This window comes from Haemaphysalis longicornis, unplaced genomic scaffold, assembly GCF_048455015.1.
Source record: "Haemaphysalis longicornis isolate Haplotype H1 unplaced genomic scaffold, Haemaphysalis longicornis Haplotype H1 scaffold_6, whole genome shotgun sequence".
Classification (NCBI taxonomy): Eukaryota; Metazoa; Arthropoda; class Arachnida; order Ixodida; family Ixodidae; genus Haemaphysalis; species Haemaphysalis longicornis.
This window is the reverse complement of record NW_027526407.1, coordinates 113,967,729-113,981,267: the sequence shown is the minus strand read 5'-3', so window position 1 is coordinate 113,981,267 and position 13,539 is coordinate 113,967,729.

The window sequence follows — 13,539 nt, the reverse complement described above, 5'->3', positions numbered from 1 at the left end:
CGTCTGCCGGTGGCCCTCCTAGCACGGCGGCCGCTGCGGCCGACCCCTGCTGCTGCCGCACCGAGCTGCCCGTGTAAACAAGTGCGTGGCTTTCCAGGTCGCCCCAGACGACGCCCCGTGTCAGCTGCAGTTGTCCGCAGAGGGGCGTCCACCGCTTGCTGCACAGAGCTGGGATGTCCAGCCTCACGTCAGCTGTCAGAGCAGGAGCCGGGCCACCAGGCCGCGCATCCACGGGGGCCACCACCTCTTCGTAGAGAGCGAGCATGCGCCCCATGCGCGAGCGGTGGTGGCCCCTCAGTCGCTGCAGCATGCAGCGGGCCGCCCCCCTCGGCGCACCGCAGCCGGTCAATTTGGCCAAGCGCCCGCTGGTCAGCCGTCATCTCGAGGGTCCACACCCCCGCCTGGACGAGGCAAGCGCGGACCCCCTTGCGGTGATCCCTTTCTAGCTGCCGTCAGGTCGGTTCCCGCAGGCTCACCAGCGGCAGTGCATATTAGATTCGCAAGATAATTATTTTTCCAATTTTTGTTGAAAGTAGGGGAGGGTGCTTAGAATCGGGGGGAGCTTGGAATCGCGAAAATACGGTATATCCATGCCAGTCTCTGCCGACGAAAGTGCTACAGCGTGTGAGTGAAGCCACACTGCAAAGTTGATATATGCACGACTGACTTACTAAATACTTTAGTGTGGAAACGAGGTGCGTTAAACACATTGTTGGTGTGAATGCTATCTTTTCGGTGCTGGCTCCAGCTTGCAGTCGCCCGGGACCAGCCAACGCGACTCCTCATCCGAGTGCTTCCACCATGAATGCTGTGCCGAGCAACACATCAGTCACAAAGATGCAACAGGCAAGTATAGGATTGTGTGCTGGGGTGCCATACTCGCTTTCTCATGCATATTACAGATCTGCATCGTGTTCGCGTATAAAGGGGAGGTTGAGGAAAAGGAGGGCATTGGAGGCGGTCTCGGCAATGCTGCAATCGTAAAGCACATTTACAGTGCTTCACACGGTATGATCGATTTTTAAAGTTTTTATTCGTTGATAAGGATGGCGTGCGCCATGCCAGGCTGATTGATTGATTGTAGGGTTTAACGCGCCGACGCAACGCACGCGATGAGGCGCGCCGTAGTGGAGGGCTCCGGATTAATTTTAACGTCTCGGGGATCTTCAACGTGCGCCGAAATCTCGTACACGCGGGCGTTTTTGCTTTTCGCCTTCACCAGAAAAGTGGCCGCCGCGGCCGGGAATCTAACCCGCGACCTCGTGCTCAGCACCACAACGCCTTAGCCACTAAGCCACCGAGGCGGGTCATGTCAGGCTGGTTTCAAAGTTTGAATAATAAATTGTCAATTTACAAAAATTGCGAAAAGGAAAACTAGCGGATCCGGCTAAAAACGCGCTACTGCAAAGGTGAAGCACATCTTGAAATGTCAGCTCTTGGGGGAATTTTTAAATGGCGACAGCTGAAAGAAAACGTTAGGGAAAGGTAGGCGTGGTGCAAAATATAGACACGGTATGGTGCTATGGAGTGCGGGACACTGTAAGGATGCAATTCATTAGCTAGTCGCTTGAATGTGGCACGCTGTCTTTGAAGCGTCCCAAATCTTATACGTTGATGAAATTGTTACTTTTTTGTAAGTGTTGTACTTTCTGCATTTGCTCTGATGCTATTCAAGTTTGTTAAGCAACGTTTCTGTAGATAAATCTCATTTAGAGTTTAATAATGAATTTCTTGATTTGAAGTTCACACAATGGCCTAAGCGTTCATGGGGACCTCTCGCATTGTTCGAATACCCATTCCAATTTGTAGTGTCGTACCAGTGAAATGATTTGAGCGCATAATTCTGTGCCCTACTAAAGGTAAGGCCTATCAGTAGAGATGGGCCTGCCAGCCATTTGCTCAGCTGTTAAATCGTGGCCCGTAGTTCTTGGACTGCAAGGTTTCAGAGCGGCTACTGTTCATCGTTGCTTCATCCCAGAGAATAATGTAATTGCTCGAGGGGTGACATTTGTTTTATTGCATGAAACCATCATGTTTTTTTTTTGTTCTATGCTGGTCTTTTTTGGGAACGCCAGGACCTCTGGATGTTCTGGGAACAATACGGCTATGACTTTCCTCACCAGACTGCACCTATCATCAGTCCATCCACATTTATGCATGGCGTCACAAGCTACCTCTCAAGCTATCTTGTTGCTTTTTGTATGCGTTTATTTTGGAACCACACGACTTACGTAATGTCTCATCTGGGGCCATTAAGGAAATCATAAAAATTAAATAAAATTAGCCAGAAGTTTGTCACATTTTAAAATAAAATGTAGGGCTTTTATGGGATGGGATTGCACTTGGTATACTGAAAGGGAAAGACCTTACACCATGTTTTACTTACACATAAGCCGTGTACGAGGCTTACGTTCGTTCCCTATCTTCGATCATCGTCGATGTCTCTCTCTCTTTCTCTCTCTCTCTCTGTCTGTCCGTCCGTCCGTCCGTCCGTCCGTCCGTCCGTCCGTCCGTCCGTCCGTCCGTCCGTCCATCCATCCATCCATCCATCCATCCATCCATCCATCCATCCATCTCTCTCTCTCTCTCGCTTCACATAAACTTAACTGCATGTGTATGCTTGAATTAGGTGACCATGAAGGAATTTATGGCATGTATGAATCAGACTCATCTGCAGCGGTGTGCATATATATGAAACTTTTGAATATCGAAGCAAATAACGCGATATTCGATTGGACTTCTGATTGCATAGCACCATAAGAAAATATTGCATAAATTTTCAAAGTATTTTTAAGTTTGGAAGCGCATATGGACGGTTCATATTAACTCAGATATACATAACATTTTGCCTCAAACAAGAAGTGTGCCACTAAAACGAATGCAACATGTATTCTTTGCAACGAGTTAGAACTAGGTGGGTGCGGGATGTATCGCTCTTGGAGCGCTACGATCGACCGCTGCGAACATGCTCGGGCGTTGTACGCTAAAGGCGTTGAGATTTGCCGCACTTCACTGGTGACGCGCGACGAAGCGGCCGGACGGAGGCACTTTTTGGGGGCGCCTCTCGTCTCGTTGGCATTTGGCCAACTCTACATTGTGCTTCTCTTTCGTATCCTGATAATGTGTTCGCGGTGAAGCTTTCCGGGTCAACACACGCTAGATAAGGAAGCCCACCTGCGTTTTCACATCCCCTGGCATTCTAACCAAATGCTGTGCAACGCGTCTTTTTCGTCTTCATGTGTAATGTAGTATGCTCCATTTTTTTCTTTACCTACATGGGAAGATTGTATTCCATGTTAAGGATTTCTTAACAAAACGCAGGCTTAGGCGGTAACTAGTAACTAACAACGCGTTACCGGTAACTAGTTACTTTTTTAGTAACTTGTAACTGTAACTAGTTACTTTTAAGTTAGAGGAACTTGTAACTGTTTCTTTTTCACACAGTGACTTCAATTGAAAATACCGTTACAGTTACTTCCTTTTTATATAAAAAATTATCCAGCAGTAACACTCGTTAAAGGATGACATACCATTCAGGCTTTGCACTTTTTTCGAACTTCCTTCTTTGCGTACCAGCTCCCCTTTTCACCTTTCGACAACACGGCTTTCCTCGCAGTTTAGGAGAGGAGGTTGCTAGGAGGATTATCTTCCTTGCAGAAGACCGAGGTTGGAGGTCGGTCTTTAAGGTAATTTCTTCAAAATTTGTCCTTCGCCTGGAGTCGAAGGGAAGCAAGCAAGAACGAAAATGGTATTTAGGTCTCTGCGGAGGAGGAAGCTTTTCGGCCCTTCTAAAGAAAGACCACCGCACAGGGGCTCACTGAGAACACAGATCGACCCCAAGGGTGCATCAGCCAAAAAAGTTGATGGGAGAAAATGAGGCGTACACAACGATTGTTACCATTGGGCTTCAATGTACCCCTTTTAGGTTCCTTCCGTCTAGGATTTTATCATGTACAGTATTGACCAGCCGCGTACCTTCGTATGTTTCTATTAAATGGACTCCATCAGTTGGTTTGTCATCTATTAGTTTTGCATAGTAACGAAAAAGTAACGACGTCACTTTTTTGTAATAACTGTAAGGGTAACAAGTTAATTTTGGAAACTGTAACTAACTGCAACAGACACTTTTTCGGTTTAGGTAACTGCAACTGTAACACTGTTACTCTATCTTGTTAACGTGCCCATGACTGGCAAAAAGGCATTGACATTGCACACTCGGGACGCCAGTTACCTAACCGTGCAAGCTTATTGTCACGAATTTGACCTTGCAGGAAATTGAGTGCCCGGGAAGTTTGCTTTAAAAGCGAAATTCATGTGTTGTTAGCCCAATGTAATGGATACGGGTGCGGTGGATTGGAAGGCGGGGATAATGCCATCACGACATCAGGACATGACAAAACTAAATTTCCATGCCTTTGGTGTTTCTTGTTGGTGTCTTGGTGTTTCGTGTCTTGGTGTCTTGGTGTTTCGGTCAATGCAATTGCATTGACCGAAACACCAAGTTTCTTTCCCCTAGAGTTGGCGTGAAGTTCCATCTAACCCTCGTTTACATTTCTTTCCCGCGAGAAAATTGTCTGAATCGTACTAATTTTTAGAATACGCAGTTGTACCTTAATTGCACTAATACACTGAAGTTTTTCTCGTTCAGGCAAAGTGAAAGTTGTCCCCGCATAAAATACGATATTTAAACAAAGCTAGACGCAGCAGCTGGGATCCATGGCATCTGTGTTCTTGTTATCTGCAACTGGAAAATTTCGCGAACAGTTTTGAATGAGCCTTTTTATATTTCCACCGGCCGATTACCGAGCCGTGCTTGAAAAACTGTAAAACTGTAAATAGGAGCTTTCTTATTAGCAATGGTTCAACGTTCGCTTCGACTTCAAAATATTCGCTTCCACCTGAAATGCTTTGAAGAATATCCTTATTTCCTTCCTATCCGATTTGAAAGCGAAATTCACTATTCTGACACCACTGCTCATTTGCGCTATAAATAAAGCGGCAGTGCATGGACACCCTTAGCGGTGTTGAACGGAAACAGGCTGTGCGGAACCATAGCTGCCAGTCGCTTTAATTTTAATTTTATGCTTTGAATCTATTTCAGGGACGTCCGAAGCAGAAATCGAAGAAACCGGCACAAAGCCTCTCTGTGCCAACAACGTCAAAGTGGTACTGACGTCGTGGATCCAAGCAGTAAGTGAGGGCATACTCGATTACAACTCAAGAACGGCACCACCTCATGTAGTGTACCACTCCGCCAAAGCGCCGGACCAGTGACGTCAGTGCGCGCGCGTTTTTAAAAGGGTTTGCTATGAATGCGTGATATCGCCTGCCCTGTCTCAGTTTGTTTGTCGTCACTGGAGTCGTTTATAGGTAAGCGTATTAAGGACAAAAAATCACGGGAAGGGCTCACGCCATGTTCAAAATATTCCCAGTAACGCCCTACTTGCGCCGCGCGGAGAAACATCCGGCTACGGTGATAAGGCACAGCGGCAACCTCCGGTGCCGTTCTTAAAGGGGGCCTGAGATGGATTTCAAAGTGTTTTTGTTTGTGTCAGAAATCTACTCTATAGTTCTTGCAGAAACAAGTCCAAAAATAGTAAGCATATTCGCTCACGCTAACAAAAGTTATTACCCCGACGAGACAGAACTATTTGTTGGCTCGGCGGCTTGCGATGACGACATAGTCCGACCTCGTCCGAGGCGAAGCACTCATTTCATGGTTGGCCGCCGGAATGTCCGCGATTTTTGACGGCGGCGGTTTGGTTTAGAGCGTCGTCGTTACCATGGTTACTTCAGCGAGTGGGTCGCACATGAGACGACGACGTCCTTTTTTTTTTTTTTTTAGGCTACGTTTTCAGTCTTTACGGACTTTGAGCAGGAGATACTGGTGATTGCGGAAGTCGACCTTGCATGCGCGAGAGTTTCCGTGAACGGTAACTTATTATTACCGTCGCTACATAGCGATACAGAGGCTAGAATTTCTATCGACTGTAGTAGCGAGCCCCCTGCCCCGGCGAAATGTACGCTCGCGTTTTGATTAGATTACCGGAAAGTTCCGAGTGAACGCCCTCCCCCGAAACATCGCCCACCCCCTTTTACGGGTGAAATATTCAATTTACTGAAAGACGCGCGCCCACCCCGTAAAATCCATGGCTTTAGCGCCGATGAGTGAACAAAACAAACCCGAATCATCTCTTCATGTGTAGATGCGGTCACTTATTCGTCCTTTCCGCGCTTGACCCGAAATTTCGCCCATCTCGTATTTTTCACTTGATATCACTGTACTTAAATTTGGGTGGGCGTTCTTCCGGAACTTTACGGCACAGCAAATGCGCTGTGCTCTGCGCTTCATGCAAGCAATCTTAGTTGATGTTGTTTACTACATTCTTGCTAAATGATGATCAGGAGCACGATAAATGACAATTTTTTGTAGAATGAGCGAGCGAATTAAATTTCCGCCCCTACTCCAGCTTCCCACGCTTCCAATGGTTCAGATGCCTTTATGAACTAGCATAGCTCTTTTATGCTTTCAAAATCGTCATGGGCAAGGTAATATAGGTAACTGCGGAATCATTACAATATATCTTACTCATTTTATATCGAAATATTTAGCGGTGGCGTGAATTCTGGTTAATGCAATACTTGGTCCTAATTCTTCCCACTAGATGGCGGCGTCAACGTCATGTTTTCGATTTTTTAAGCTCTACAGTAGAAGTATACGGCTCTTTTAAAAAAAATTATTGTATTGTGAGAGTTCAATCTAAGACGTCTAAGATTCAAGCCATTTCAAGCGTAAGCGAACAGTTCTGGGCAACAAACGTTTGTGTCATTTGCTTTGCGACAAATTCGCCAGATGTCGCTACTCGGCAGAGCCGGTTAGGGTGCCTCGATGCGCGCCCGCTCCGCTGAGGGTGGCGACACTCTTTGAAGGGGTCGCCGCCGCCAAGACCGGTTCTCGGGAGGCGCCGCCGCCATTTTCTTGCATCCCGCCCCCGCCGACTCCCGTGCTAGGCGCGCGAAAAGCGGCGCTCTTCACAAAGTCCCTTTGCAGAACGCCTGGGTGCTGCGTTCCCCAGTGTTCTAACAGCTCTAAAAAATTTTCGAGGATGTTTTCGTTTCTTAGAAACCAAAAAAGCGGCTTCTAAGTTCTGTGGACGGTGAAGATCAAGCGGAACAAGTGGCAGCCGACAAACCACTTCTGCATATGCAGTGTAAGTACAGTGGTGATCTCGCTTAGGATCAAGACGGGTGCGCATGGCCACCGGTACTATCAGAGCAGCCTACCGTGGGATGCGTGAAGCCGCACGCATGCGCTGTGCGTGTAGAGCGAGGCTATACTTCTAGCACGCGCATCGCGTCATATCGGAGCGTCTGAACGTCGTCTGCTAACTTCATCGTGCTTGAAGCGGTGGAGAAATCGGGCGCTGTAAAAATAAGTGTAAACTTGAAACCGCAAGAAAACTGTTTCTTAGTGAGTGGTTATCCGTTCATTAGCTTGAATGCAATGCAATTGGTTCGTCACATCGCAAGTTCGCAACTCGCCAGCATGCTTCAATGAGACTCCATAAAAAGATGACGTTAATTGAAACAGCAGTTTATTTGTTTTAAGTAATTGCCGCTGAAACCAAAGGAGCCCATGCACACAATGTTTGTCAGAAATAAATTGAGAGCTTAAAGTGAGCTGGGGCACTACAACCCCGATTCAATTTACGGTGGAAAAGATACTTTGTGGTTTTTATTAGGCATGTTCGTACAAGGTTCGAAGATTCGGTGTTCAAAGCGAGGCACCATTAGCAGACGACGCACAGCATATCAGAAGATGATCAGACGCTCCGATGACGCAATCCGCACGTTCAAAGCAAATTACGGCTCGACACGCACAGCGCATGCGCGATGCTTCGCGTGGCCGACGGTAGGCTGCTCTGATGGTACCGGCGCGCACGCGCTCCCATGTTCACCCTAAGCGAGATCACCACTGTACCCGGCTTCTCAGCAGTGCCAAATCCATTTGGGGCTATTGTAATTTGTCAGTTTGTCTGTGTGGCTGTTTCTAGATACCAGACGTACGGTTTTATGCGTTTATGTTGGAGGTTTCATCATGCTTTTGCGGCCTTTTTATATTTGATTGATAAAAACGGACGGGCCGATATGAAACGTGTGGCGCTTTGCATCTTCAGTTCTTTCATTTTGTATCATGAAATAAGGCGCTCGTTGTAAGAAGGTGTGCGACCTTTCTCAGCCCCGAAGCGTCATCCCGGCGCATCACGCTTACTTCACCAAAAGTAAAGCTGTAGACTGGGCTAGTTGGTAATTCATAGGGATCAAATGTAGCGCAACAGAAACACACGGGATACACCATACCTTCGCTAATCATCTCAAAATAGAGAACCCTTCACCAAAACCGTACTCTTCTGTTCATATACCCTAGAAAAGGAACGAATATCAAAAGTAAAGCCAAATAAAGCCCACACTGTTAGCGAGACCAGCTCTATCAAGGCGCGTCACGCAGCAAACGCGCGCCCCGCGGCCAGCGGATGCAAGAAAATGGCGGTCGCGCTAGCAGACGACGCGGTTGTCCTCACCCTCAGCGGAGCGGGCGCGCATCGAGGCACCCTAGAGCCGGTAAGCCGGAATGCAGAAACCGCAGAGTGCAATCCTTTCGTTTTCAGCGGCAAACGGCTACTCTTGCTTCATTTAACACGGTAAACGGTAAAGCGCGCTAAGGACACTAGGCAACAGGTTCATTCAGAAGGCCGGTGCAGCAAACCACACTTTCCTGCGATCATGACTTGATGGGAAGCAATGAAATGAAACTCTTTGGCAGTTGTCGTTACGGGATGAGCATGCTCTTGCCCTTGTCGCGACCGCCGCAGAGAATCAGCTGCGACAGCGTTTGGGCTTGAACTGATTTATTCAGACCGCGTGAGCGCACTTGAGCGTGCGCCTCGTGATCACGAGCAGTGGCCGGCGTCGTCCAAGCGCTGCGTGCGGAGCTCCTCCTTCGTCGTCGGCGCGGCGCTCCCTTGGCGCGCCGTTCGTTACCACCTATGAAACAAAGTCGAGGCTACGCTCGAAACACAGATGGTGCAAAGAATCTATTCGGGTACAGCGTCCAAGAAAGCAAATGCAAAGAAAACTGATGATACTCTAACACCAGACACGGAGCGCTGAGCGATCACGCTGGCTGCAAGCGTCGTTGCTCCTGCGCTCACTGTATCCTTCCGCCGAGAACGGAGGAGCGTCAAGCCCGGTTTGGCCCGGTGTGTAAGTGCTTTACACTCCGGTATAAAACAGATATGTGTGACTGTGTAAAAGCACCCACACACAAAAGATGTTTTTTGTAGCTTTCTGATGTTTTTACGCTCGTAAAAAATTGATTAAATCAAGAGCGCACAAACACGTCACTATTAGTTCAAGAAACAGCCGTTGCGCTCCGATACCATCGACCCCCCAAAAAACCCCATCTCAGGGGCCCTTTAAGTTGTCACCGAGTATACAACGGCGGATCTGCCATGGCTTTATTTTCCTTGTCTTTCGCCTGTTCCTATTTAACGTGACGTTTCCTAACCCAATTGTTTGTGCGAAGATATGTTCTAGCTCGCACAAAACCACCTCACACCCCGATCCCACTCCACGTCTCGAAGTGAGGAAGGAACTGTGGTTCCGAAAACGTTGAGCGGAGTTCAAGTGATGTTGGGAGAATGCGATCAAAGGGAGCCTCTTGGGGAATGTCGTCCATACACTGGGTGGTTTTACCCTCCCCCCCCCCACCCCACCCCACCCCCGATAGGAGAGAGCTCGGTAACGAATAATGAATGCTGCCTTTGCAGGTAGGCTACAAGCCCGGGGCATCATCGCAGTGGAGTCAAATTGACTTCCAGATTAACTCAATTTATAAGCTCCTTTCTGGTTTGAGTGCCTGATTGTTTGAGTTCTGAGTGATTTTAGTGATCTGATTTGAGTGCCTCGATTTTATCGCAAGATCTCTCAAAGTTTGCGCACAATCTCCCCAAATCGAAAAGGCAGAAACATTGAGAGTGTATTTTTAAAATTTTCTTCTGTTTGTAATTTGTACCGCAGGTAACAACTTTGCAACGCCGGCCACGCAAATAAAATGGCAGAACTACAAGTAGTCTCAAAACGACCAAAAAAAATGGCCAGAAATGGCAGTTGGGTGGCTGATTATACGGGGTGAAGCAAGCTTTCAAAGTGAAAACAAAACTAAAACAGTGGCTGTCTGGGAGAATCGATAAAAAAAGATGCCCATGTCTAGGAAAAACTACCGAAAACAGGAACTTTCAGAAACACTTTCGAGTGTAACAAAGCTCTTGAGGCAAACGAAATGCTCTAAGGGGAAGATACGACTCAAAATTTGGACAATGGGCAATGTTCAGGGGGGAAAAACAAGGAAGGGTTTAATTGCCACCTGAAAATGTTAAAACACAAACGCCTGAGCTTCAGGGGGAAAATAGGGAAACAAGGAAGGGTTTAATTGCCACCTGAAAATATTAAAACACAAACGCCTGAGCTTACCACCCACAAATTACGGCCTCTGGAAAAAATACAAGCTCTAAGAACCCCGAGATAGCAGTAAAACATTAAAAATGTGCATTGAGAAATTTGCTGTAAGTTTTTTGTAGGATATATCACAGGCCAAGCTTACATCACAAGTCATGGAATCGACTTCAAGTTACACGTAGGAAACTCCGAATCTACAAATAGCCCCAAAAACCTGTATTGAAAATCGCTGGAAATAGCAGCCTTCCAGAGTAAATACAGAGGACGAGGCATGACTGTAAAGTAACAAAAAAGTGGGCCAAAAATTGTATTGGTGAGGTTTAGCTGCATACATAAAAAAAGGGATGAAGGTGATGGTTATTGGGTTTTGGATTGGATTAGATTCAAAAACGTTTCTTGAGCATCAAAGTGGGTGGTGGCTTTTTTAGTCCAGAAAGCCTCGAGCCAATGCAGCAGCTTGGGCGCGTACGATGAGGCGTTCGTGGTCCTCGCACCGTGAGCTGGCCAGCTCGCACTACCACTGCTCAGGGGATGGGGAAAGAAGGGGGTTGGACACGGGGGGGCATTCCCGGACCAGGTGGTAGGTGGTGCTTCGGACGAAGCAGGAGGGGCAGTTGTAGGGGTAAGTGGAGGGGGAGATGTAGTGGGGTAACGAGGTGGTGTATGTTGGTCTGTAGACGCCAAATGCGAGCCGCCTGTGTGCTGAGGCATTGGTGGGGAGGGGGGTATTGAAGCCGCAATTGGCGATAATGATATGAGATTTTAGTATATCGGGAATAGGCCGGGGAGGGTGCGGAAAGGTCCTCTTCCGTCGATGAAAACGCCAGAGTGCAACAGCGCGGGTGTACCGACTCGTTTTCCTCGAGGGGATGAAGACCAGGGGTCCGCACAATCTGGATGTGGGGAGGGTCCTTGATTGAGGTCAGAATCTTGAGCACTTAGGGCGAGATGCGGCCTATGGGCAAGCCTGATGCGAGTCCGTGAGGACTGCCACGTCGTTGGAGGAAGCCCTGGTTGCTTCCAGAGTGATGGCTGTCTCTTACTTGAACCGTCGTGGTGCTTGCGTGAAGTAGGGTGAGGGAGGTAACGGTAGCTAATTTGGAGTCGACGACAAGGAGTGCGTGACCGGGTCGGGATATGTACCGAGCGATGTCCGTTTGTCGGTTGTCCGGTTTGTTGTGGTAATCTGCTCGGAGATAGTTCACGCGGGCCTGTCTGCTGCCTTGACTGAAGAAACGGCGCATGTGATTTGCAGCTTCAACAAAATCGAGTTGGGGGAGGAATGATTTAAGAACTATTTAAACTGTTCAGCTACGTGGAGGACTTCAATTTGCGCTTGCAGCTTTGTTTCTCTCGGGATTTCTCGAAAGTGGGAAACAAGTGATATTTTGCTTGTTTAATATCCCACGTAGCAGCTTCCAGTATATATTTTTTGTTTTTGTTTTTTTTTTTTTCAGTCTGCTCAACGGTTTTTCTGCTGTCTCTTCTCGTTTTTTTTTTTTTTTTTTTTGCCTTTAGGGTTGTCAACGGTCAACCACACGACTGGACGGTTAGATGAGAAGCGACGGACATGGCCTGTAAAGACCGCTGCCGGCATTTTTTGGAACTGAACCGTGGGCCTTGGACTATCGACTGACGAAGGCAAATTTGTTTCGAGGGTTCCCGTGGGAAGACACACTATGTTCCAAATATCTGCAAAGTTTGAAAACATTGTGACTTGAATGTTTGTTTGATTTCCCAGATTCAGTGTGAATAAATGGCTTCAAAAAGTGTGCATTCGTTAAATCTGTGACTTTAGCATTGTAAAAGCATAGTTGTCTCCGGAAGTAGCATAACATGACATATTGCAATTATTGGTTTCTCTTGCAAACGCCTGCTCATTGTGTCTTAGATTTACAGAAAATAGTCAGCTACTGGGAAAATACAAAGACAAGCGAACATTTATGGTGCTATAGCTAAGTGTCCAATCTAAAAGCTCGGCCGATGCACGTCTCTCTGAGCTTGCGTGAGAATAAGCCTGCTTGCTGTTAGCTACAACTCCCTCAATGGAGTGACGCCGCGTATTTATTTTGTAGCGCCCTCTAACAGCATTACGTAGTAAGCAAATTTCAGTTCTCATCAAGCATAACGCGTATTTTTGTTTTTGCACATATGACTTATTTGAAGAACCACTATCCTTGCGCTTACCTTCATTATCGAGTGTTGAGTGGCCACGCGTCAGCACGCGTGAAAGGCTCTAATCTTCCTAATCTTCTGTGAAGGTTGGTGTCAGCCTAGTTAAGCATAGCATCGTTGGGGGGCCACGCTGGAACTCATGGCGGAAACAGGCACAAAACGACGTACGCTTCGACGCACACACAACTGGTGTTATTCTAAATGGGGCGAGCAATAGGAGCGGAGACACGAAAACAACTAATGCGAGAAGTGAAAAAGAAAAAGATACAAGGTCACATGAGATGCTCGCGTAATCACGTGCTGAACTTACGAAGATTCCTCCAAAAGCTGCATCTCGCAGCTAATATCTCCGATGAAATTCTATCTTTTTTTTTAAAAAACAAAATTGTGTTACCAAAGGCACATTCCCATTTACCCCTTGATCAGCGAACGGTAAGATTCCCGGGTGCTTTGGGGACTCACACTAAGGGGCCCAGACACTTCACATCGGCTCCGTATTTTCGCTTCAATTTCTGTGAAATGAACACGTGGACTAACAGAGTTTTTATTCTGATGGAGGCGAAAAGCAAAAATGCCTGTGTGTACGAGATTTGGGCGCACGTTAAAGATCCCCAGGTGGTCAAAATTAATCCGGAGCCCATCACTACGGCGCGCCTCATCGCTGGCGTTGCGTCGGCGCGTGAAACCCTAGCTGCAATCGATCATCGGACTAACAGAGTTTTGTTCTCTAGAGGTCTTCACTCATCGGATCATCGTGTATGCGTCTTGAGGGGAAAAAATCTCGAATTTTAGCAGCACAACGGTTTAAGCCATCCGTCGCATCAAAAACCCTCGCGGAGCGATGTC